The sequence below is a fragment of the Protopterus annectens genome, chromosome 8.part0, assembly GCF_019279795.1.
Source record: "Protopterus annectens isolate FY-2018-M chromosome 8.part0, PAN1.0, whole genome shotgun sequence".
NCBI classification, from domain to species: domain Eukaryota; kingdom Metazoa; phylum Chordata; order Ceratodontiformes; family Protopteridae; genus Protopterus; species Protopterus annectens.
This window is the reverse complement of record NC_056741.1, coordinates 1,017,695,777-1,017,720,776: the sequence shown is the minus strand read 5'-3', so window position 1 is coordinate 1,017,720,776 and position 25,000 is coordinate 1,017,695,777. Positions and strand designations below refer to the sequence as shown.

The 25,000-nt window shown below is 37.9% G+C and overlaps 1 protein-coding gene across 1 annotated transcript in view; it reads right to left on the bottom strand.

The window, feature by feature from the left end:
* Positions 1-25,000, bottom strand: part of LOC122809199 (alpha-tectorin-like) — a 1,556,410-nt gene that overhangs the window by 1,077,796 nt on the left and 453,614 nt on the right. The window lies entirely within an intron of this gene.

Here is a 25,000-nt window from a genome sequence, read left to right as displayed (position 1 = left end):
AACCACAGCGAAACCTCAGAAGCGCAAAATTCAAAACCGTCAGTATTTGAGGTTGTGAATTTCGAGCTTCTCAGCTTCAGGATTCCACTTTATGGGCTCAAAATACCGAATTTCAATATTTCAGTATTTTGAACTTCTAAAGTGAATCCATATATATATATATATATATATATATATATATATATATATATATAGGTGTGTGTGTGTGTTTAGATAGGTATATATAGTTACAGATATATAGACAGAAAGTGCAAGTAAGCCTTTAAATAAAAGCAAGTAAAATAATACAAAATGTGACAGAATTGTAACTTTATTGCTGAATCTCCTCTCTGACTTTATGTGAACATTGGAAAGGTGTATTGGGACATGGCAGATGGTCGAAGGTAGGGATGGTAACAAAAATAAATAATAAAAAAAAGAAATATGCTAAAGGCAAAACTAATATAATTGTTGTCTGACAAAGGAAAAGCTTTAACCTTGGGATAACGCTTTGTCATGATCTGGAGAGACAGGCTTTTACTGACTGTGGTGCCTGTGGTGCTACGTTTAAGCCAGGAAGAAATTCAATCTGTTAGACTGAACTTGCGCTGTGAAAAAACAGTGAAGGTTCAAAGTCTTACAATGTATAGAGATTATGTCTTTCCATCATATTTGTAGTCTGCTATTTATTCTTTTTTTAAATAACACATTTCCTTCTTCAGAAAGTCACTAAATTAGAAATAATTTTGAAACCCTTCTGTTTTAGTAGAGGACAGAAAGCAAGACCTGCAAAATATAAAGCTGTAGTATTAGCAATCTAGGCATTTAACCTTTAAAGATTCATTGCACTGTTTATCATTTTAACAGCCATCTATCAATAAATATGAAAGGATAATGCTGCAGCACAAAAAATAAATATTTTACTTTTATAGTGTGAACATGAATGCACATTTCTTTCAATTCTGTGACTTCCTCTTATTCTTGGTGTTAACTGACATCATATTCACAGGGGTCTATAGTACATTGTTGACAGCTCACAATGTCAGCTCTGAAATGTTCGACACCAAAATGTCGAACTATGAAAATAGCAAACGGTCATATAACCGATTTCTGTCCAATGGAAAGAAATCAGTTGGCCATTCTCTGACACCTGCCCTTTCCCTAAGTGTAGTGCGGTCTCGTAGTTAGAATATTTAGTTAGAGGGGTGTGGGTGGTGAAGCCCCCCCCACTTAAATATAGTAGTTTATGTGTGCCGTTGTTGTTTGGCCAACCGATTTCTTTCCGTCGGAAAGAAATTGGTTATATAGCAGTTCGTTATTTTTGTAGTTCAACATTTTGGTGTTGAACATTTCAGCATCGACATTGTGAGCTGTCGGCATTTTAAAATAGACCCTTGCACAGACGGTGCTGTATATATTCAGGCTGTCTAGGGTCATATTCATTGTAGACACTTTGGTCTAATTAAAGTCACTGTCAGTGTGATGATTCCCAGAGGTAGTTGTCTCTAAATGCCCTAAATACTTGGATAAGAACTCCTCTTAAATATCTGCATGAGTCACTATACAAGTTCAGATATGTTATTCTTTCATAATAACTTAAATATTCACATCCATTGAAGCCCTTGATACATTTCTGCTGTACTCTTTTCAATTTACTCATGCATGTTTTCTGATAAGGTTTACATTTTGTTATTCCGTACACTAATTTGGGTCCATTGTAGCTTAGAAACAATGACACCATTATTTCTAATTTCCTAGATGTTATAAATCTTTTTATACAATATATGGTTGTTGAGCTATCATTATCCATTTGGCTGATCTGATTAGAAAAACTCAAACCTTAATCTTTCCATATGCACAGGTCCTTAAATGCATCTTCAGTTTCAATCACTGTTTGTAGTATTAAATATTCACTTTTTAATCTATATCTTCCAAATCACATAATCATAGTTTTTTATGCATTTATCAACATGTTATTTCTGTGTGCGTAAATGGTCAGTTTAATCAAGTTCTTTTGCACACAAGATCTATCTGTAACACATGTAATCAGTTTACTCATTTTCAAGTCATCTGCTTACACACTGTAGAGCACCTCAAACAAAAAAGATAGATTTGAAAAACAGAACCTAAACAAGAATGTGCCTAGGTCAGAGTCCTGTGAGAAACACTGACTGTAACATAACATTTCACCAGTCTAACTAAAGTCAATATATTTCTGGTGTTTCCTAGGTCTAACAGCAATCATATTTTAATGGCTGCATGATACTTGCTACATACTATTTGTAAGCCATGCAGTTATCCATCTTATCAAGATTGCATTAATGCTTAGTTGCTAAAATGTATTGATCAGTGTTTGTGTATGTCCCTTTCGAATGCTGAAGTTAAATCTATGGAGATTTCATCACAGTGCAATGTTTCATTCATAGCTGTTATTATATTGTTATACAACATCATATTACAGGTGTTTATCAATCTATTTTTAATATATGCATGCTGATATATGGTTTCAAGTACCAGCCTTTCCAATTATGACAATAATGTATCCAAAATAACCTTCTCTAGTATGTCTCCACAGCAGAGAAGTAAACGTATGGGTCTGGAATGACTCTAGGCTCACCACTGACACTGCTGGGGGACTTTCACTTGGAACAAAAATAGATACACACACAGTATTTCCCGATGCAACTCTCTGCACCAATCACAATTTCCCTTAAAGGGACAATCCAGTGTTTAAAATTAGGACCTGAGTTAAGCTGACAGAAGTCATGCCCACTTCAACATGTCACTTTCATTCCGACCCTGGTGTCATTTTGCTTTTAAATATCAGCAAGTAAAACAAAATAACCAGCTAACACAGATAATGAGGTCTGACTAGGTGGGTTATTATCTCAGTATGATGTGGAACCAGTCTCACTGTTAGACTTGGAGGCAGGAGCAGTTTCCTTCCTATTAAAGGGTTCATTGTCAGGCTCTATACCATCAACACATAACACTTCATCAACTCTATTGGTCAAATAAGCAGAGAACCTGGTTCTGCTAGCTCAAATTTACATCATTGCTATAGAAACAATAGTTCCATTAAGAAACTGCTTTGTTACAAACCTCTAGTTAGCAATAGACCCTGTATTTTATTTAGGAAAGGGACACATCTATGCAGATTACATAACATGTATAAGTACATTCAAATTGATGATACCTTTTTATATCCTGTTACTGGGCATACTTTTAAATTCCACTTCTGTGCCGACTGTACTACTAGCAATTAGGTCCATTTGACTGTTTGTGATCAATGTGACTGTTACTATGCTGGCAAGATGAATCGAATGTTGAAGAATCATATTAGGGAACACATATATGAAATAAGCAGACATGACAGTAGGCATGCTTTATATGAGCATATTTGTAACACTGGTATTGAGCACACTTTTAAGTTTTTAGTTTTGGAATTATTGAATGTAGGAGCCAGAGGTGGTGATATTAAAACAAAATCAGAATGATTAGAAGTTAAATGGATGTTAATTTTACAATCTGACAAAGGGGAAGTATTAAATGAGCATATACCTTTAAAACCCTTGCTGAGGTCATATGACTTGACCAGGTGATTTTGAACTTTCCTGGCTGTATTTAAGCATTGTTTATTAGCTTGTTTTTAAACTTGATGAAGCACCTTTGGTGTGAAAGCACTCATCTGTTATATATTGTTTACCATTATTTTTTGGATTAAATAAGTGTTTTATTCAATGCTGTGTTAGCTGGTTCTTTTGTTTTACTTGTTGCTTTTGCATTTTTTATTGAACCAGATTTTACCTGCTCAGTTTGATTCTATAATTTGATAAATTTGATAAATATCCTGTAAATCCACAGTTCTAGTCTTGTTTCAGCTCCCTGGATAAACTAATTTTTCGTCTGTGAGATACAATCTTTGTGGTTTCTCCCTGACTTATTGGGGAAGTATGCCCCCAGCTCATGGCTCATATTTAAAATAAAGAAAGCTGTGCCAGGAAAAGGGACATCAGTGTATACTAATTTTTAAATTTTGCATCACTCATGCTTCTCCAGATGTACAAGCAGCACTGTCATAATGAATAGTATACTTGTCTAGTAGCATTCAGAAATCAGCACATATCAAACTAGAAGCTGAAAATGGAACAGAAGAGTGTGTCTACTAACACTCCAACCTTCTATCACACACTTGATTTCTAGGCCATTACTAGCAGGTCAGAAAGTCCCTACACCAGGCTAGTAATCAAAAATCAGAATACAGTAAAACATGAAAAAAGAGAAATACGGCTTCCACTACTGTTTGCCTGACTCAGATGCTTTCTATAGGTTGAAGCCCTGTCATAAAATTGTTGTAGATGGCCAGGATTCATAATCAGCACAGAATATGAAGTGAAAGAAGCAAAAAATCTGTTTACTTATGTTTGTAAAGCCTTGCATTACCGATGTGCTTTCTAGAATAGCAGCAGCAGTCAGGTCATAAAATGCCTGAAAGCCTACTTTTCTCAATGGGTAAAATGCACAGATTAAACTAATGAATGTCTCACAGGGAGAGCTGTTGTCATCCCAACTGCAATTTGAGATGCAACTTGGTTAAAACCTTTGAAGCTTCCTACAGGCACTCTTCCCCACCCCTCTCAGCCAAAGTTGAGCATGCTCAGAAAGGCAAACCTGAAATGTAAACAAAGGCTGAATCAAAATAGAAAATCCCTGGGACTGTCCCTTTAAGAGGCACAGAGAACAAACTCCCATCTTTGGGCTGGGTTTCCCTCTCTCTCACCTGACCCCCAAATAAGACTCCACAGTGACCACAGCTGTTGACTTTATTCCTCAGTCGAGTGTTCCAAGCCAAGACCTCCACCACACACTCTGTGAAACCAGTGCTCTGTGTCCCTGCTCCAAGTAGTTGACATACACACACACTCTTTGAGATTTGATTCACACACACACATACACACACACACACACACACACACACACACACACACACACACACACACACACACACACACTCACCTGAGAAAGGCTGGAGCAGATTTACCAGCTATGCCCAGACTGTATGGTAGATACTTCCACGAGAACACTTGAAAGCCAAATACTCTAAGGCTCTTACAAGGGTAGCCAATTATACTGAGTAAAATTTATACTAATACAAGTGGTAGTATTTGACCCATGCAGCAAGGCTTTCAGGAGTGGCCACGGTGTCACTAAATAAATGTAAGTACTCTCAAAGGTTAAAATATTCTCTAAAAGACTAGCCACAATGAAAAGTTGAAATACAGTTAATAATAAAAAGTAAATGAACATGAAAATACTAAATATCTATTTATAATAAACACCAGAGTTCCAATCACAGGAAATATTAAAAATAACACAGATGGATAGATTCATACAGATACAAAAAAACAGTACTTAACTAATCTCACTATATTTTCCTGACTGATCTAAAGAATTACTATCCCCTGGTTACTTGCTAAAGCAAGGTAAGATGATGTGGGTGAATGATCCTTCTTTGACATGTTTCACAAACAGACTGCACTAAGACTTCTGTCTCCTTTAGTATTAACACATCATTTCAGTGCTGTCTTACAGAATGACATCACACATTTGGTTACCTGACTTCTGGTTCCCACACTACCTTCTTTTCTAGAAACTGAACCAGAATCTAGCACATATGTGTCATAATACAAACACATAGAGCTTTGTTAAGATGCATTATAGCATCTGGAAGCTAAAACCCTTTTCAAAAACTTCCACCCTTCCAGGGTAGCAATTCGTTCACCTATAAGGACAATACAGTAGGATTTCTAGTCCTGGTTTTCATAGAAATTTTGTCTCTGGCTGCAATCCAGAACTGTGAGATACAATCTTTATGGCCTAAACCAGGTAATTTAATTTCAGACTATTTTTCAAAGTTAGCCGGACTGATATTAACCTCTCCTCTTCCAGTATCCTTTGTTACAATATATTCATTTAAACTGTTACAATGCAGTCTGACATGCGGGTGTATTTCTTTTCCGTCCAGCAGGACCCAATGTCGGTACATTTTTTAACAAAGCAACTTTGCAAATACATTTTCAATACAAGTGCCTGGACAAATCAGTTTGATATACAAATGACATAATTATTTACAAAACTCCAGCTAACCCTGCTGGCAAATGTTGCACATCCACTGCCTTACTTTTCCTGGCATAGCTGGTAATACCTCACGTCTTCACAATAGGTATAACAAGTGTATGTCTCCAGTCTTGAAGACTCTCCCCATACTTAAATGACCTAGTGAATAATGGATATAATGGTACTGTACATTCATGCTGAAATATTCTAAAGTCATTATTACTAATTGAATTTCCCCCTTAGCTTTGTTCAGGTCCAGTTTGCATAGTTCTTTTTCAATATAATCTAATCTACTTTTAACATCTGAAGTTATCTGGATGCTTATAGGCCAATTTGTCACATTCTTGGTGATACCAAACTGCTTTGCATTTGCAAAATATATCTATAATCTATTGTGTTTATGAATACATTTTAGAATCTACACAATCTATATCCATTTGTATGTCCTTATGCCTACTGCATCCTATGTATCTATAAAATGTTTTCTTATTATGCTCAATATGTTTATATACATTTTCTTCATTTTTTCATTGATCTTGTCTCACAATCTGTCTATCCAGCTTGTTTATTTCATTTTTCAAAGTTACAGTTCAAACTCTTCCATTTCTTATATTTTCTGGTCTCTCATCTTAATCATACAGCTTGTTTTTTATGGAAATATATACTTCTCACCTTGTGTACCTAGATCTTGATGTTAAACAATTTTTTGTATTCACACAATTTGTCTTTCAAAACTTGTTACATTCCTTCTGCATTTTTTTCACTGAACGCATCACTCCAATTTGTTTTACATGGTGATTGCTTTGCTTCAATATAGTCTGCCATTAATCTTATGTGCACTGGTTTAGATTTCATTTTGGCAGAATTATCTAGCAGCAAGGCAACCTTTATAACTCCATGATCTCTGCACATCAACAATGGTAAAATGTGACATAAACTAACAGGCATTTCCCCAGGAGCACAAACAATGGCTAGTATGCTTCATTCCTGGTAGGCTTTGTTACAATCTGAAGCAATTATTGTTCCCAAATGTAAATTGTAAATAATTTTCTCACTAATACTGTTGAATCAATATTATTCAAGTTCATTTCTCGTAAATTTCAATCCCCATCCACTATTATTTTTCCATCCTGTGTTTCATACAAGAAATGCATGAATTTCTGCAGGTCGTCACCACATGACTTTGATGTTCTATGCACTCCAACAGTTGCAATATAAGTTCATAGGTAGGTGCTTTGTTAGTTGCCCTTGCAGGTCATGTTAGGCCTTGCTAAATTCCCTTTATGTGCTCAAAATAACCTATCCCATGTGGTAGTAGATTGGCCACACCCATCTAATGGTCGATAATCATGTATTACCCCTAGTAAGATTAACTGGGATTACACCACAGCTTATTTGAGAGGTCCCATGTTTGGGACAAATTATTTATGAGATATGTTCCAGGGTTTCCTTAATGTCATACTTTCACAGTTTGCCATATTAGTGTTATCATTGAACATGTAGTAAACACATATCTCATAGCGATCTTTAATCTCTGTCATAACTCCTCCATGTGATATTTTTGTCAGAACATGCATTACAGTACAATCCTCAAATGTATGCTTTCACTTCATTGTCTGGTCACTTCCACAGCCCCCTCCCACCACTATAACTTGTGCTCTCACCCTCTAACTCTTTCCACCTTGTCACAAATCTTTCCCTTTTCCCCGCTGACTTTGGACTGCCTCCTCTGTGACTTGCCTCTCTCACACTTAACTCTTTCACTCCCTAGCACACCTACTATCTCCTAACATACTTACTATTTCCACCCCTCTATAATGTTCCTTCCCTCACACTGCTTATCTCTATCCATGACCCTTCCCTAATATATTTCTTTATAATTTCCCTATAACTCTTCCCCTCCTTTTTCCATCACACAATGCTATCCTTTCTGCTATTTCTCCCACTTTTAATCTCACTAGCCCTAAACACTTCCTACCACACTGACCTCCATATTTTCACCTCTTCCCCCACCTTTCCCTTTCACAGACCTCTCCCAACATATAACCAAGCTCCACTGACTATTGCCCCTACTCTTTTCTGTCTCTCCCCCTTTCAATGTCTTAAATTTAAACTCATGGCCTACCCCACGCTTACTCCTAAGCCAAAACTCAAGTGCCCCATTCCCCTTACTGACCACCATCACCTTTTCCAGCTTGTGTTCGCTATTCTGGTTTCCAGTGACATCCATCCCAATCCTGGTCTCTCCCCTCTCTCCACTCCCCCTCCAACTTCATCTGCTGTCGTCCCAGAAAACATCCTTAAATATCTCAAGCCTCAAACATCTCTCTGTCGGGTACCTATCATACGTATGAAGGTTTAAAACTTTGAATCACTAAAGGTCGACCTTTAATGATCGAAGTTTGAAAACCTCGAATCATATAATGGAGATTGCCATAGAGTGCCGGAAGGGAAGATTTACCTTTACTGCACTGTAGTGCGATCTCAGAGTTGGTATATTTAAATAGCTGGGGGTGCAGGCGGGCTTGTTTCCCTGCACAGAGCATTTATTTTTGGCTTAAAATGTTTTTTTTTTTAACATTCAAAGTATTAAAAGTTTGCTCATTAAAGTTCGAACTTTAGTGATTCAAACTTTTAATACTCTGATATTATAATATAGACCCTCTCTAGCTCTGCAATGAACATCCAAAGCCTAAACAACAAAATGTCCGAACTTCACGCATGGTTGGCCCAACACAAACCTCACATCCTGGACCTATCGGAAACCAAGCTAAAACCTCATATCAATTCCTCTGAATTTCTCTCACCTCAATACAATATCTATAGGTCTGATAGGATACCCAAAAAAGATGGTGGGGTGGCTGTCTTGTACTATGTATCACTGACGCTAACACCAATACTCATTACCCTGCCTAGTTTCTCCCATCAATAACTATAGGAAGCTTGCTATTGCCTCTGTCTATATCCCCCAGATAAAAACATCCCTATCCTTGAACATATACTCTCCTGGATAAATGCTCCATCCCCTATGGAACCATCATTCTTGGAGATGTTAATATAGATTGGAACTCCCTTACTGATGACTCATCCCAACATTTCATAAACCTGTATGGATTCTCACAACTGATCAGTACCCCTACCCACTACATTAAAAATGCTACTGGTTCCACAATTGACTGGATCTTCACTAACTCTCCAAACAACTATTGTAACTCTTCTACCTTCCCTGACTCTATTAGTGACCATTCTCCCATCTCTATCTTAAGGCAATCTCCTCATCTCTCTAAGCCCCATCTCTACAGAGATTGTAGGAAACTGACTAACTTTTCCCCAGAAACCTTTAACTAGAGACTGTCTGCCATCAACTGGTCTTTCCTAAAAACTCTCCCACTCAATGATGCTGTTACTAAATTCAGCCACATTTTCCTTGATGTCCTAAACTCTTTTGCCCCAACTCACAAAGTCAGAGTCAAATCTAATTTTGCACCCTGGCTCTCCAAAGCTACTCATGCTTTGATGCATGAAAGAGATGCTCTGTGGAAAAATGGTAAACCACTAAAACTTCCACCTTTCTCCAAGGTTCTAAGCAACTCAGAAATCATGTAAAAAATGTATTATTTTGGATAAACTCCAACATTTCACTAAATTTAAGGCTCTCACCCAAAAATTCTGGAATACTATCAACTCCCTGCTCCACACTGATTCTCCTACCATCCCTAACCCTTTCCCCTATCACTCTCCCTCTGAAACTGCAGACTTACTCAACAAACACTTCATAGACAGCATCTCTAAACTCCTACCCTCTGGTAACTCTGCTCATCCCAACTCTTCTGTGCCACCCTCACCTCTCCCTAAACCTCTATTACTCCTCTGTCTGTCAGCCTTTTACCTTGCAAACTCTTTCTACTAAATATATCAAATACCTGCTTCTTAAACTAAAACCATGCTCTCCATCCACTGATATACTTCCTGCTCATTTTTTGAAAATTGCTGCTGAGTTTATTGCATATCCTGTATCTATCTTAATCAACTGCTGCATTCAGGAATCTACCGTACCAGAAATATGGAAATCCTTCTATACCACTCCTCTGCTAAAAGGTGGCAACTCTGTTGAACCCTCTAACTATAGACCAATCACTTATCTCTCATCGCTCACTAAGATCCTTGAGAAATGTATACATACTCAACTACTGTCCAATCTCATTTACAAATAAATCCTCACCCCCCTCGCAACATGGTTTCTGCCCTAAACAGAGTACCTCGACTGCCTTACTATCCTTTACTCAAAAGGTTGCAGAAGCTAGGGACAACAACCTCCACATCTCCTGTATATTTCTTGATCTCTCTAAAGCTTCAACACTTTGTCTCAACCCATCCTTCTTAACAAACTCTCAGACCTAAACCTCTCTCCTTCTACTCTTGGCTGGTTCCAATCCTACCTTACTGACAGAAAATAAGCTGTTAGATGGCAGCAGACTTTCTCACCCTTCCTTGTTGTTCAAACAGGAGTACCCCAAGGCTCCATACTTGGACCACTCCTTTTCAACATTTTTACCAACAACCTACATTCATCCTGCAGTCTCTCATATGTAATACAATATGCAGATGACTCTACTATTTTATCTATCCCCAATCCTATCTCTAAACTACACACACACTAACACAGAATTCCTTTATCTCTGTTGAAAAATGGCTCAGGAATAATAAACTAATCCTTAACCTAAAAAAAAAAATTCAACTCCTTCTTTTCCTACCTCAGACACTCTCCCACCTTAAATCCAACTTTTTTCTTTCCTCCCTAGAAGGCACCAGTATCTCCCCTGCTTCACACACCAAGCTCCTTTGGCTAATAATTGATGATCAACTAAAATCTGACTTGCACATACAACAGGTCATCAAAAAAAAAAAAAAAAAAAAAAAATACCAAAAATTTGAACTATTTTATAGGAACAAAAAATTCCTCACTACTGCCACTAAATGCACTTTTATGCAGGCATTTCTCTTACCCAGTCTTCTATATGCTTCCCCCATCCTTACCGATATCGAAACTACCTCAATGCAGAAACTGGAACAAACATACAACAAAATTGCCAGATTTATTCTAAACCAACCACTCTTGTTGCATCACTGCCTCTCACTAAACAAACTTCAGTGGCTGGAATTTCTGCACCTTCTCCTGCAATCGCAACTCCACACTACCTTTTTCATACTCAAAAACCCCTCTGCCTACCCTGCTCTCGCCTCCCATGTTACTCTCTAATCACCACCCCCCCCCGGCTTCTCCAGAGTGCTGATCAGCATCTTCTCTCAGTTTATAAACCCCATAGCCGGCTTTAGGCACCAGCGAACCCTGTGGTCACTGGGGGCCCCCTATCCCAGGGGGGCCCCAACAACAGCAAATTGTCTTATCCTGATATTTTGTAACATGTCTGTCAAACCAACAAAAGCTGCTACAGCATTCTTGTATACTTACTAAACCACATGACATGGATAATAACTCTTATTTATATCTCCTTTAAAATTCAAAGATATTTCTGGTTGTAGTAACAGTGTTTTGTCAAGTAACAGGCATCACTGACATAGTGCCCCTGGCTTAGCTAAATCCTGCTGTTGGTCATGTTCTCTACTAAAACAAACGTCATATCCAGCTTTAGTCCCTGCTATACCCGTAGCTGCAGGGGGCCCCTCTTAATCATCCTTAACTGTGTGTGGGCCCCACAAAAGCTGCTGCTGGCTGGGGAAAATGAGGAAGAGGAAATGTATTAATTTCCTAATTATGCTCTTTAATTAACAGGGCTGTGATATGAACCTGTTAGGATGAAGAAGTTGATAATGAACATGAGCAAGTTAAGCACCAGAGGGATCAGCAGCCCAGTGTGACTTATCTCATTGCAAATTTTAGTTTTAAGAAGAGCTGATACTTCCGATCATCAGGGGTGGTTTTCTCTTTCAGGGAGTTTTATGAATAAAAGCAGAACACCAGATACTATAACTCTCAATTCCTTTGCTTAAGAATTCAGTGCAATCTCAAAAATAATAAAATAATGGCTCAGAATCAAGACTACATTCTAAATAGTACTCTAATGTGCTCAAATAGTTACTCAAATAACACCTTTTGCACCAACACATATTTTTGGACAGTAAGTGTAAACGTCAGCTGTCTGGATTGATTGACTGTTTGTAATCTTGAATGATTTACCAGCAAATCATACATTTTACGAAGGAGAAAGCAAATGTATGAACAAAATCTGGGAAGGTCTGTGAAATCAGGGACAATGACAGGTATGCATTACTGCCCAATGAGGTAAATAAATGACTTACCCCTGCTGGTGTTTGACAATTGCTAGACAGGAGTTACTGATCTGGTGTGGCAGTACCAGTGCTGTACAATGCAATGCTGTTTGCTGAAATAAGTACAAAATGAGTACTGCTATGGCTTAGTGTGTGTGTGTGTGTGTGTGTGTGTGTGTGTGTGTGTGTGTGTGTGTGTGTGTGTGTGTGTGTGTGTGTGTGTGTGTGTGTGTAAAAAATATCACTTATTTTTAGTTGTGCACACACCTAATAATGCCAGGATACAGACATTATTCTTCTGGGTATCAGTAAAAAATGTACCTAACAATTAATTATATTTCAAAAGTAAGACAAAAAATATATCACAGAACATTCAGGCACTTAGATCTTCTTAGAGTCTGGTGGTCCTTACCAGACTGTATAAATGAGTACTGGGTGCTCCCTTAATCATCCTTGACTCCGTGGGGACACCCACAGAAGCTACTGCTGGTTGAATAAAAATGAGGACAAAAATGTATCAGTTTTCTGATTGAGCTGTTTAACCTGAGCAGTGCTGAGATATGACCCTTTTACTATGTCATTTAACACAACTGCACCAGGATCAACTTCAACAGCACGACGAAACATAGCTACTGAATTAGTTGCTTCTATTTCATGTGACCACATTTGAAGTTTATGACGAAATGCGCATAGTTTGTCAGTAACAGAGAGTATGTTTGATTCGTTGCCCTGCATACTCGAATTCAGTGCATTTAACACTTCAAAAATGTCAACTAGGTACGCTAATTTGCTGCACCAGGTGGAATCACTCAACAATTGAACAAAGTTCTGTTTAACTTGCTGAGTTAGGAAGAACACGCTTAGTTCATCTCTCAGCTCGTACACCCTCGACAGAACTTTTCCTTTGGATAGCCATCTTACATCTGTGTGCATCAAAAGTGTATAATGGTCTGCCCCCATGTCCTTGCATAACATCTCGAAAACTCTGCACTTGACTGGTCGAACTTTTATGAAGTTTACCATCTTAATCACATCATCTAAGACTGACTGAAGATCGGTACCCATTGTCTTACTTACAAGTGCCTCCCTGTGAATGAAGCAATGAGTTGTGACAATGTTAGGATTTTCGCGTTTTGTCATACTTGCAAAACCACGCAGATTTCCTGTCATCGACGGAGCTCCATCCGTGCACACAGCCACGCACCATTCCCACAGTAAACCATTCTGGACAAAAAACTGTGACACACATTTGAAGATATCCTCTCCTTTTGTTTCTATCAGTTCTCTACAAAATAGGAATTGCTCTAACATTTTTGTTCCATTTGAAAATCTTACGAAGGCCATTAACTGAGCTTTTCCACTTACATCTGTAGATTCATCAATCTGTAGCGCAAATCGTTTGCAAGTCTGAAGCAAATTGCACACACTGCTGCTGATATCCTCTGACATCATTTCGATCCGCCTAGCAACTGTGTTATTTGATGATGGCATTTTACATATAACTTTCTCTGCATCTTCTCCAAGCATTGTTTTCACCATAACTCTGCATGCAGGCATAATCAAAGACTCCACAATGTTGTGTGGTTTCATTCTTTTGGCAACTAACTCTGCGACTTGAAAGCTAGCTAGCTGCGCTTTGTCTGTAACCGTAAGATGCTTAGTAAACAAATGTGCTTGCTTCTGCTGCCCATCTAATAAACGTTTAAAATATGTCTCATTTTTACCTGTGTAAGTCTTGTGCTTTGTATGATGTAGATGGCGTTGCATCTTGCTTGGTACCATCGCTTCGTTTGCAAGAATGTCCCCGCATATTACACATAACGGTTGTGGAATGCCTTGCTTCTCAACACATGTAAATCCATAAGTTAAGTAACTGTCTTGGTAGCGTCGAATGACTTTGCCTTTACCAACAATGTCTCTGTTACGCGTATCGTCATCTATACATATTTCACTGTTATCATCCGTACTTTTTCTTTTACGGCTTTCGTTGACGTTTGCCATTTATGGTTACAAAGAAATTTGAAAGAATAAAAATACCATTCGATCAAATTAACTTTAAATTCTATAAAAAAGTATACTTAACAACGATATAGTCACGTTTTAGCGGTACATGCGGACTACAGCCACAAATCAAGTTACATCACGCGGGATTCACGCCACAGAAGGTAAACATTTAAGCGTCGCAGCCGCGAAAGAATCATTGTAGTTCCGCCCAGAACTGATGATGTGAGATCTTTTTGTTTAGAAAATAATGGTATTTCCGCATCATTTTATGTTTTATTTCATTATAGGAATATGAGGTTATACTATTTTAACTTATAATTAATATTAATGCAACGCCATTATAATTTTACATATTTTTTTACTTTTTGCCACGGCACACTACTACCGTAGTGACGGCACAGTTGTGTGCCGCGGCACACAGGTTGGGAAGCACTGCTTTTAGTATAAAGCTAATAATAGTCTCTGGTTTCAACCACACCTATTCTAAAACCAGCGCTACTCAAATGTATGTGTACAGAAAGCTGCTGTAGGTTATGGGGGGGCTGGGGATTGTGTGCTTATTACAACTTTAATTTTCATCACATTCAAGCCTTAAAGGTGTGCACATGAAGTCATTATAGTTTGGGATTAAGCTGACGACAGTGTGGTCATTGTTTATTTACTTTTCTCACAGACCTCAGAGGTGTAAAAAGAAGGTTACTATAGCTCGTGTAGGGGTGGTGTACTGTCTAGGAGCAGCAAATCAGAATATATAACTGAAATTATTCACACAATCACACATCAGGCACATATACAGGGGGCTGACTTTGAGGGTGAGGCGTGAGGAAGCACGCTATGTAAACGTATATCAGCAGTCACTTGAAATATATGGCTAAGGCAATTTAAATCTCTGCTTTCATCCCCATCTAACATCAGAGGGATGCATAGGCAGTGACTGTCTTTTGTGGGGGGTTAGGGAGGCAGGCAGTATTCCCTAATAAGACCTATGTGTTCCCACAACTGGCTTGTTAGTTTATTGTGAGGTACTATTTTGTCAGCTTTGAACATAAAGCCTTGGGCACAACTTATGTCTTCATTGAAAGAAAAAATAAGACTGAAATTATTTTCTTTTTCATGATTTTTGTTTAGGCCATCATTGGAGTAAAATGTTGAGATAATGCTCTAAAATGCATCGCGGGGCACATATATGACCATTACAGCTTTGGGGGCACCAGCTTAATTGAGTTATTTCCTAAATGGTTATTACTGAGCTGTCTTGGTCAGCAAAGGTGTGATGAAAGGATACAAGGAAAACTAAAGTTGAACAGCAGCAGTGAATTTCTTTCCTTAATCATAATTTCTGTTCAAGCCATTATTGGATGAAAAGGTTGTGTAAAAAGAAAAAAATTAAAATGCACTTCAAAGCATGTAGAAAGTTATGGCTCCCTCAAAAGCTGAGAGTAAGGCAAAATCTGAGAAAAGGAAGAAAAAGTAATGTGCATGATATGGGGACCCCAAAACAGGGAGGGGGGTGTCAGAGGAGAGGACCGGAGGGTGTGCACAGGGTGTTGAAACAGTAGGCCTAGTCATCACTTCATTTAAGTCCAGACCTTTACATACAGTTGTTGTAATGTATCATTGTTGCAACTAAATGCTAATAACTGTTAAGTGCCCCTTTGTTAGACAGGTCAACAAAGTGTGATATATAGGCCTGGTGTAATGTAAGTGGCTGTAGCTACAGGTCTGTCTGTGCGTACTACTCCTAAAAGTTTGCAGCACAAACTAAAAGGTTTCTTAGGAGGTGTGGCTTTGACAGGATGATACTTGTACTGGAAGTGCCAAGGGGTCCCCAGCTTGACATTTGCTGGGGGCCCCCAAAATGCTAACACTTCCTTGATAAACCCAAAAGGAATATTGGCAAACTACTTTACAAACACTCTGTCTCACTAAATTGGAACAAACTCCCTCTCCATATTAGATCCAACCTTTTCCATTCCCTGTTTTAAAAAAGGAGCTTAAATCCCACCTACTAAACTTGAAATTATGCCGTTGCCTTGACCACATGTAGTCTTAGTCTGTCCTACTGTATAACTTATTGCATCTCCTAACTTTCTTTCTCTGTTAGTAACTTCTGCTTAAACTAACCTGCTAAACCCTCATCTCTACTACTATAGCCCTACTATAGCCCCCTCCTTTTCTTCACACTATTAATCCCCCCACTTCCTATCAATGTCTGTACATTTTCCTTCTTTTGAAGAACAATTCTTTTTGTTTTTACTCATATATAGTAAATTTAGTCCAATGCTATCAGTGCAAACCTTAATGTTAATAATTTTGTTTTTGTTTTTCTCTTTATAATTCATTTCATATTTATATTGTTATTTTTAATAATTTTGTCCTGTATGTTTATCTTTGCTTATGTTTGCTGGGGCTCTTTCTCCTTGGGTCTCCACTGAAAATGGGCTGCTTACTATCAATGCAATGCAAATAGTTAATAACCTTTTCTTTTTTTTACAATTATTTTGTATTGTGATTGCTATTTAATATTTGTATATTATTAAATTATCTTTACTTATATTTGCTGGGGCTTTTCCCCTCAGGTCTCCAGTGAAAAATGGGTTTGTTTGCAAACTTAGTTGGACTAACCCAGTTAACAAATGTGAAATAAATTATAAATAAATAAATAAACATGTATACCTTGACAGAACTGGTTGCCAGTCATTGTTAAGTATGTTTCACAAGCAATGACAACATCAATTTTGGGAGAAGTATATCAAATTTTCCAAAAAAAAAATTATTATTAATGCTCCTAGCACTAGCAATTATCAGATGTACATCAACTGTTGCTGTCTGTGAAATGTTAAGTTATTCACCTGTCAATAATCCTTTCTGGTGTTAAATATTTCAATATGGCTACTGCAAAACATCTCCTCCCTTGTCTTGATATGTGCATGCCATACTGTCTAAATATGTATATGCCCAAAATTAAGTTTGGATGCTCCACACATTACTACTTCTAAAATGGATAATTTTTTCATGTAGGTATTTACCCAAAAAATCTTTTCATTCGCACTGACGTGACTCTTCTTTTTTATGTAATTTGTGAAAAATATGTCTTAAGACCTATACAAGTTATGCTGCCTAAGAAGGCTGTAAGTTCCCTACTACCAGCCAAAGAGTCCTCCAAGATGAGATAATTTTTACCAGTATAGATAAAAACAGCTCCATATTATTGGTGGTGATGAGTATACTGAAGTCTAATAACATCTCTCCTAGTGGTGATGTGCATAGTCATGTCTGCTTAGAGGAGTACTAACAGCGTGTGCTGTGTACACATGGTAACCCAAAATCATATCCAACACTGGAGCTCTGTATAGTAAAATGTACTGACAGGCATACTTGCTGATGCTACTGAGTATATTTATCACTAAAATAGTTATATTTGTAGCTGGTTATGAGTACACACAGGTCTTAACAGCAGTCACGTTCCTTGATAGACCTCAAACCTTAGAGGTCTAGCCATAGTCATTCACTGCTGATGGTCAGTATACTCACATCTTACTATAGTCATATTCATTACTGCTACTGAGTTTAAGTTACTATAATTATGGTTGTATTCACTGCTGGTGCCTTGTATAGTTAGGTGTAGTTAGCCATATACATGACTATTGTGATGTGTACTGAGGCCTAACATCAGTCATATTTAATGCTAATGCATAGAATTTGTCATTTACTGATGACGCTGAGTGTACTGAGAATGGACTATAACCATATTCACTGTTGGGTGCTGAATATGCTCAGGTTTAACTACTTTCATATTTCTTCATGCTTATGATTACTCTCAGGTGTGATGACTGGATAGATATCCACGGCTGGTGCTGAATATGTTCAGGTTTAACTACCTTCGTATTCCTTCATGCTGATGATTACACTCAGGTGTGATGACTGGATAGATATCCGCGGTTGGTGCTGAGTATGTTCAGGTTTAACTACCTTCGTATTCCTTCACACTGATGACTACACTCAGGTGTGATGACTGGATGGAGCTAAGTATGCTCAGATTTAACTAACTTCATATTCCTTCATGCTGATGATTACACTCAGGTGTGATGACTGTGATGGATATTTACTATCCGTGCTGAATATGCTCAGGTTTAACTATCTTCGTATTCCTTCATGCTGATGATTGCACTTAGGTGTGATGACTGGGCAGATATTCACGGTTGGTGGTGAATATGCTCAGGTTTAACTACCTTCGTATTTCATCATGCTTATGATTACTCTCAGGTGTGATGACTGGATGGATATTCACTGCTTGTGCTGAGTAGACTCCGGTTTAACTACCTTCATATTCCTTCACACTGATAATTACACTCAGGTGTGATGACTGGATGGAGCTAAGTATGCTCAGATTTAACTAACTTCATATTCCTTCATGCTGATGATTACACTCAGGTGTGATGACTGGATAGATATCCACGGTTGGTGCTGAGTATGTTCAGGTTTAACTACCTTCGTATTCCTTCATGCTGATGATTACACTCAGGTGTGATGACTGTGATGGATATTCACTGCTTGTGCTGAGTAGACTCAGGTTTAACTACCTTCATATTCCTTCACACTGATGATTACACTCAGGTGTGAGGACTGTGATAGATATTCACTGCTGGTGCTGAGTGTGCTCAGGTTTAACTTCCTTCATATTCCTGCATGCTGATGATTACACTAAGGTGTGATGACTGGTCGGATAGTCACTACTTGTGCTGAGTATACTTAGGTCTAACTGTAGTCATAGTAGTTGCTGGAGTTAAGTTTTAACAATGATATTTTTAGTAATATTCAGAGCTGGCTGTTAATATACTCAGATCAAACTATAGTAATATAGACTGCTTATGCTGAACATACTCAGCTTGTCTGACTACAATCTCCTTCAGTAACAGAGCTGAGAATGTTCAGCCCAAGCAGTTAAAATGGGTATAGTTAGAACTGGATATACTCACCACCAGCACTGAATATGACTACAGGTATATTCACTACCAGCACTGAATATGACAACAGGTATACTCACCACCAGCACTGAATATGATTACAGGTATACTCACCACCAGCACTGAATATGACTACAGGTATATTCACTACCAGCACTGACTATGACAACAGGTATACTCACCACCAGCACTGAATATGATTACAGATATACTCACCATCAGCACTGAATATGACTACAGGTATACTCACCACCAGCACTGAATATGATTACAGGTATACTCACTACTAGCAATGAATATGACTAGAGGTATACTCACCACCAGCACTGAATATGACCGCAGATATATTCACTACCAGCACTGAATATGACTACAGGTATACTCACCACCAGCACTGAATATGATTACAGGTATACTCACCACCAGCACTGAATATGACTACAGGTATGCTAACCACCAGCACTGAATATGATTACAGGTATACTCACTACTAGCAATGAATATGACTATAGGTATACTCACCACCAGCACTGAATATGATTACAGGTATACTCACCATCAGTACTGAATATGACTACAGGTATACTCACCACCAGCACTGAATATGATTACAGGTATACTCACTACTAGCAATGAATATGACTAGAGGTATACTCACCAGCAGCACCGAATATGACTGCAGGTATATTCACTACTAGCAATGAATATGACTACAGGTATACTTACCAGCAGCACCGAATATGACTGCAGGAATACTCACCACCAGCACTGAATATGACTGCAGGTATACTCACCACCAGCACTAAATATGATTACAGGTATACTCACTACTATCAATGAATATAACTACAGGTATACTCACTACCAACACTGAATAGGACTACAGGTATACTCACCACCAGCACTGAATATGACTGCAGGTATACTCACTACTAGCAATGAATATGACTACAGGTATACTCACCAGCAGCACCAAATATGACTGCAGGTATACTCACTACTAGCAATGAATATGACTACAGATATACTCACCACCAGCACTGACTATGACTGCAGGTATACTCATCACCAGCACTGAATATGAATACAGGTATACTCACTTCCAGCACTGAATATGATTACAGGTATACTCTCTACCAGCACTGAATATGACTGCAGGTATACTCACCACAAGCACTAAATATGATTACAGGTATACTCACTACTAGCAATGAATATAACTATAGGTATACTCACTACCAACACTGAATATGACTACAGGTATACTCACCACCAGCACTGAATATGACTACAGGTATACTCACTTCCAGCACTGAATATGACTGCAGGTATACTCACCACCAGCACTAAATATGATTACAGGTATACTCACTACTATCAATGAATATAACTGCAGGTATACTCACTACCAACACTGACTATGACTGCAGGTATACTCATTACCAGCACTGAATATGACTACAGGTATACTCACTTCCAGCACTGAATATGACAACAGGTATACTCACCACCAGCACTGAATATGACTACAGGTATACTCACCAGCAGCACCGAATATGTCTATAGTCACATTCTTCTCTGATGCTGAGTATTCGCAGGGCTAGCAATAGTCATATTCTCTTTTATTCTCTTTTTGTGTTAAGTACTGTATATTCAGCACTAGCTATAGTTATAGCCAGTTGTGCTGCTGACTGCACTAAAGTCTAATGATTGTCATACTGACTTCTCGTATTGAGTACACTCTGGATTTACTATAGTCATATTAACTGCTTGTGTTGAACATAGACAGCTGAGTATATTCAGCACTAACTGCAGTCACAGTCAATGCTGTTACTGAATTTAGACTTCTTTTTCTATAGTCTTCTTCATGGCTAGTGATGAGTATATTCAGGTCTAACTAAAGTCAATTTAGTTCTAGTGTTCACAGGTGTAACAGCAATTATATTCTCTTTTTATGCTAAGTATATTCATATTCAGTGCTTATACTGACTATACTGACTATACTCAGAACTTGCTATAGCTTCACATGTAAGGACTAGGCTAGCTTCTGGGCCATTTTATGCCTAGCCAATTTCATGAAAAAGAGCTGTTTAAACCCTGCACCTTGTGTTTTTGTAAGGTAAACACTCTAACCATTATATCATCCCAACCTCCACCCTTAGTTAATGTCAGAGGTTAGAATCAAACTGTGTGCTTTCTACCCTTAAGGCTATCATCCTAACCATTAGGCTAACCTTCACTGTGTAAGCCACAGAGAAAACTGGTACTTCTTGAGCATCAAAGTGTGTGTGCCTCCTTAAAGCTGAGAAAAAAGAACCACAAACAGCAGTCAATTTCACTTGAGACTTCAAAGTAATCAAGCATAACTTGTTTAGAAATTAATATTTCATTGTCTATTCACTCAAGGTGTGGGTCATAAATGTATGCTATATACTGTTTGGTCAAGCTAAAACAGGACAGGTTTCATCTTTCATCTCTGTTCTGCATATCTAGCTATGAATAGCTAATAGGTTATGGCTTATATGCTCTGTCCCCATCCTATCTAGATAATACCGAATTAATATAGACACTTTATATACCTATTATATACATCAGTTGGTATATTAACTTATCTGTGATGTAATAAGCAGATGTCATTCACCATATTAAAAGTGGGCAACAAGTACTAACTAATGCACGTCAACTAGACAGTCAATTTCCCTTAAGTGTTATGGTTTTGTAATCATAAATGCAACAAGTACTAACAAATGCCTGTCAACCTGTCAAGTTATTACCCTTAAGTGCTATGCTGTTGTAATCATAACTGCAGCTAGTTAGGACCATACTGAGAACTGTCTAGTTGCTCAGTGACTGGATGCATCTACCTTGTATCCTTTGTGTTAGGTAATGCGCTACCCTTTCCATGAAAGCATTAATATATCTAGCTATTTATCAATTGTAAATAGTGTGCCAATATCCATACAAGGGCTCAGCATGTACTAGGCCTAAGATACCTTACAGCATCCTATGACTGAACAGTGTTAAATATGACTGACTCCTATTCCAGTATACTCCACAAAATAACAAAATATGTAATCTGCCTATAACTGAGGCAACTATATATTAATTCATAGATAGGCAGAATTAAGTATCTTATTAATATAGATCCACTGCCAATATTCATACATAACAGAAATGGTGCAGATGTTGCAGGTTACAAAACTAACACAAACTCAGCATGTGGTAGGAAGGTAAACACACGTCTGAATCTTTGTTGAAAAAACACTAAATGTCAGTGTGGGAAGCCAGAGACAAATTATAGGAAGTGGTGAATCTACTCAGGAAACAAAGGCCCCATATCCTGAGAGCCCCTTAGCGTGAGTCTGTGGAGGTTCATTGTTGGATGACTATGTTGATATAAAGAAAAAGATAAGAGTATGGCTTTTAGAAAAAAATATATATCAGTTTATAGCTGTTATTGTAAGTAAAATAAAAAAACTCAGGAGTTTCAAGCACTTTAGACTATCTACCAGTAAGTAGGTGGGGCTTCATCAGATGGGTAAAAACAGTACAGTAACATTTAAGTGCATTAGTATGGTTAAACTCCACTCAATAACAATTGTATGTACATGACAAAGCTGATGTTGAGATAAGAAGAAAACAAATCAACAGATTTAGTAAGATTAAACACAGAGTGTATGTAAAGCACAAATAAATTATTTTATTAATTACTGGAGGAAAGTTTTAAAACACATGCTTATTAGAAATACTAACACTGACACATGTACTGCAAATTAGACCAAGAAAATGCTATTTCAGAAGGCTGTGTTACATGTGCACTAACGTGGTTCTAAACCTGTGATGTTAACTTGCATATTTTTTTCATCCCTGTCCTGTAGTAGTTAACCTGCACCAATATCATCCCAGCTCAAAATAGATTATGCATGCAATGAAGGACTACAAAGATAAATTCATCTGTTAATAAAAGCTATTATGATCCAGTTTTTTTAAGTTCAAGTGTAGATTTGATGAAGCAGTTTGTGTTGAGTCCAGGGTGCCAGGAAAGCGAATCCAAAAGAACACAACATGCATTTAGGCATAGCCTTAAAATGTGTCGAGGGGCTCATGGTGTGAAAACAACCCATGGCCCTAGGCTCACGACTGCTGTCATCTGTACAGTGTGCACAGTGTGCACTCATTCACTACGCTACGCTTTTTTAAATATAAACACTAAATGAATTATTCAGTTTCTTTCTCTTTCATTCTTTGCCTCATTCCTACTTTCTTATAGCTTCTTTTCATTACACATATACCCAAAACTGAGCATTCAAGCACCCATCCAATTTGCCAGTACATCAGTTATGAAGGAAATCGAAAAATAAATGGGGATGCTCCTCAGTTTTACAGCATAGAGTTAGGATAAGCTTTAGTGACATTACAACGTTCCCTACAATTCCAACATTTTTTAAAATAATTTTGACTATTTCCTTCTCTCCATACAATGTACCAGACCTACAAAACAGTGTTGATCTTAATAGTGAGTATTCCAGGCTCTGAATCTAGACCATTGAAGCATATTCCAACTTTATAACTGAGAAAGTTGTTTTTGTTAAAATGTAGTTTCCGCTCCCTGATTTTTTTTTAAATGATCCCAATCTGATGCATCAAAGCTTAAATGCTCTAAATTCAAATTCTCAGTACTTACCAACAACATTACTTACATTGATTGTCTTTTCCCAGTTAGAGGGTTGCCACAGCAGAACTCCAGTCTGCTAATGATTGGCAGTAGATTTTTTTATGGTGCCGAGTTGCCAGCCCAACACCCAGCCTTCAGCAAAGGCACACCAATTCACACATGTCTTTCAGAGGCCACTCGACCACAGGGAGGACATACAGACTCCACACAGAAGGCACTCCAGCTGAGAATCGAACAGGGGAACCTCTTGCTGTAAGGCAACAATGCTACTGCTGTACCACCGCGGCTTCACATTACTAGCTTTGAGTGTGCTATCTTTGAACAAAACTAGCCAACATCTGATCACATGTTTACATGCTTTGTGTACTCAAGTAACATTACTTACTTGAGTACACAAAGCATTTAAACGTGATCAGATGTGGCTAGTTTTATTCAAAGATAGTACACTCAAAATGTAAGCATTTTTGTAAAGAAGACAAGTCGCTTCCCCTTACTTTATTCAGATCACTTTGATATTATTTCAACACAGGAAGGAGTGATTGTTTTAAACATAAAAAATCAATGTCATGCTTTTGCTTCATATACCGGGACCTCAGTGACAACAGCAAACAGCACAATTCAAGTTCCCACTCATGACTTGTAGTGTGTAAACAGATATATTCAACATGCTTGAGCAAATAAAAAAGTAGCATCTCTAAACTGAGTACCTGGAGGTAACCCTGAAAACTGGTTAATTGGTTATGCCCCATGTTTTGTCCTCTCTTTTTTTCATTTCTATTTCTGAATATTCCTTATCAAGATGCATGCTGAATATCATGCATTGCTGATGCCTGTTCATCTACTATATGCAGCTGAAAAATATAGTGCAGTATGATTTATATGTAACTGTTGAGTGATTAAAGCAGAATACTGTAATTCACAATATCCTCACACTGGTCAATTTTGGTGGGTATCCAACAAAGCTGCC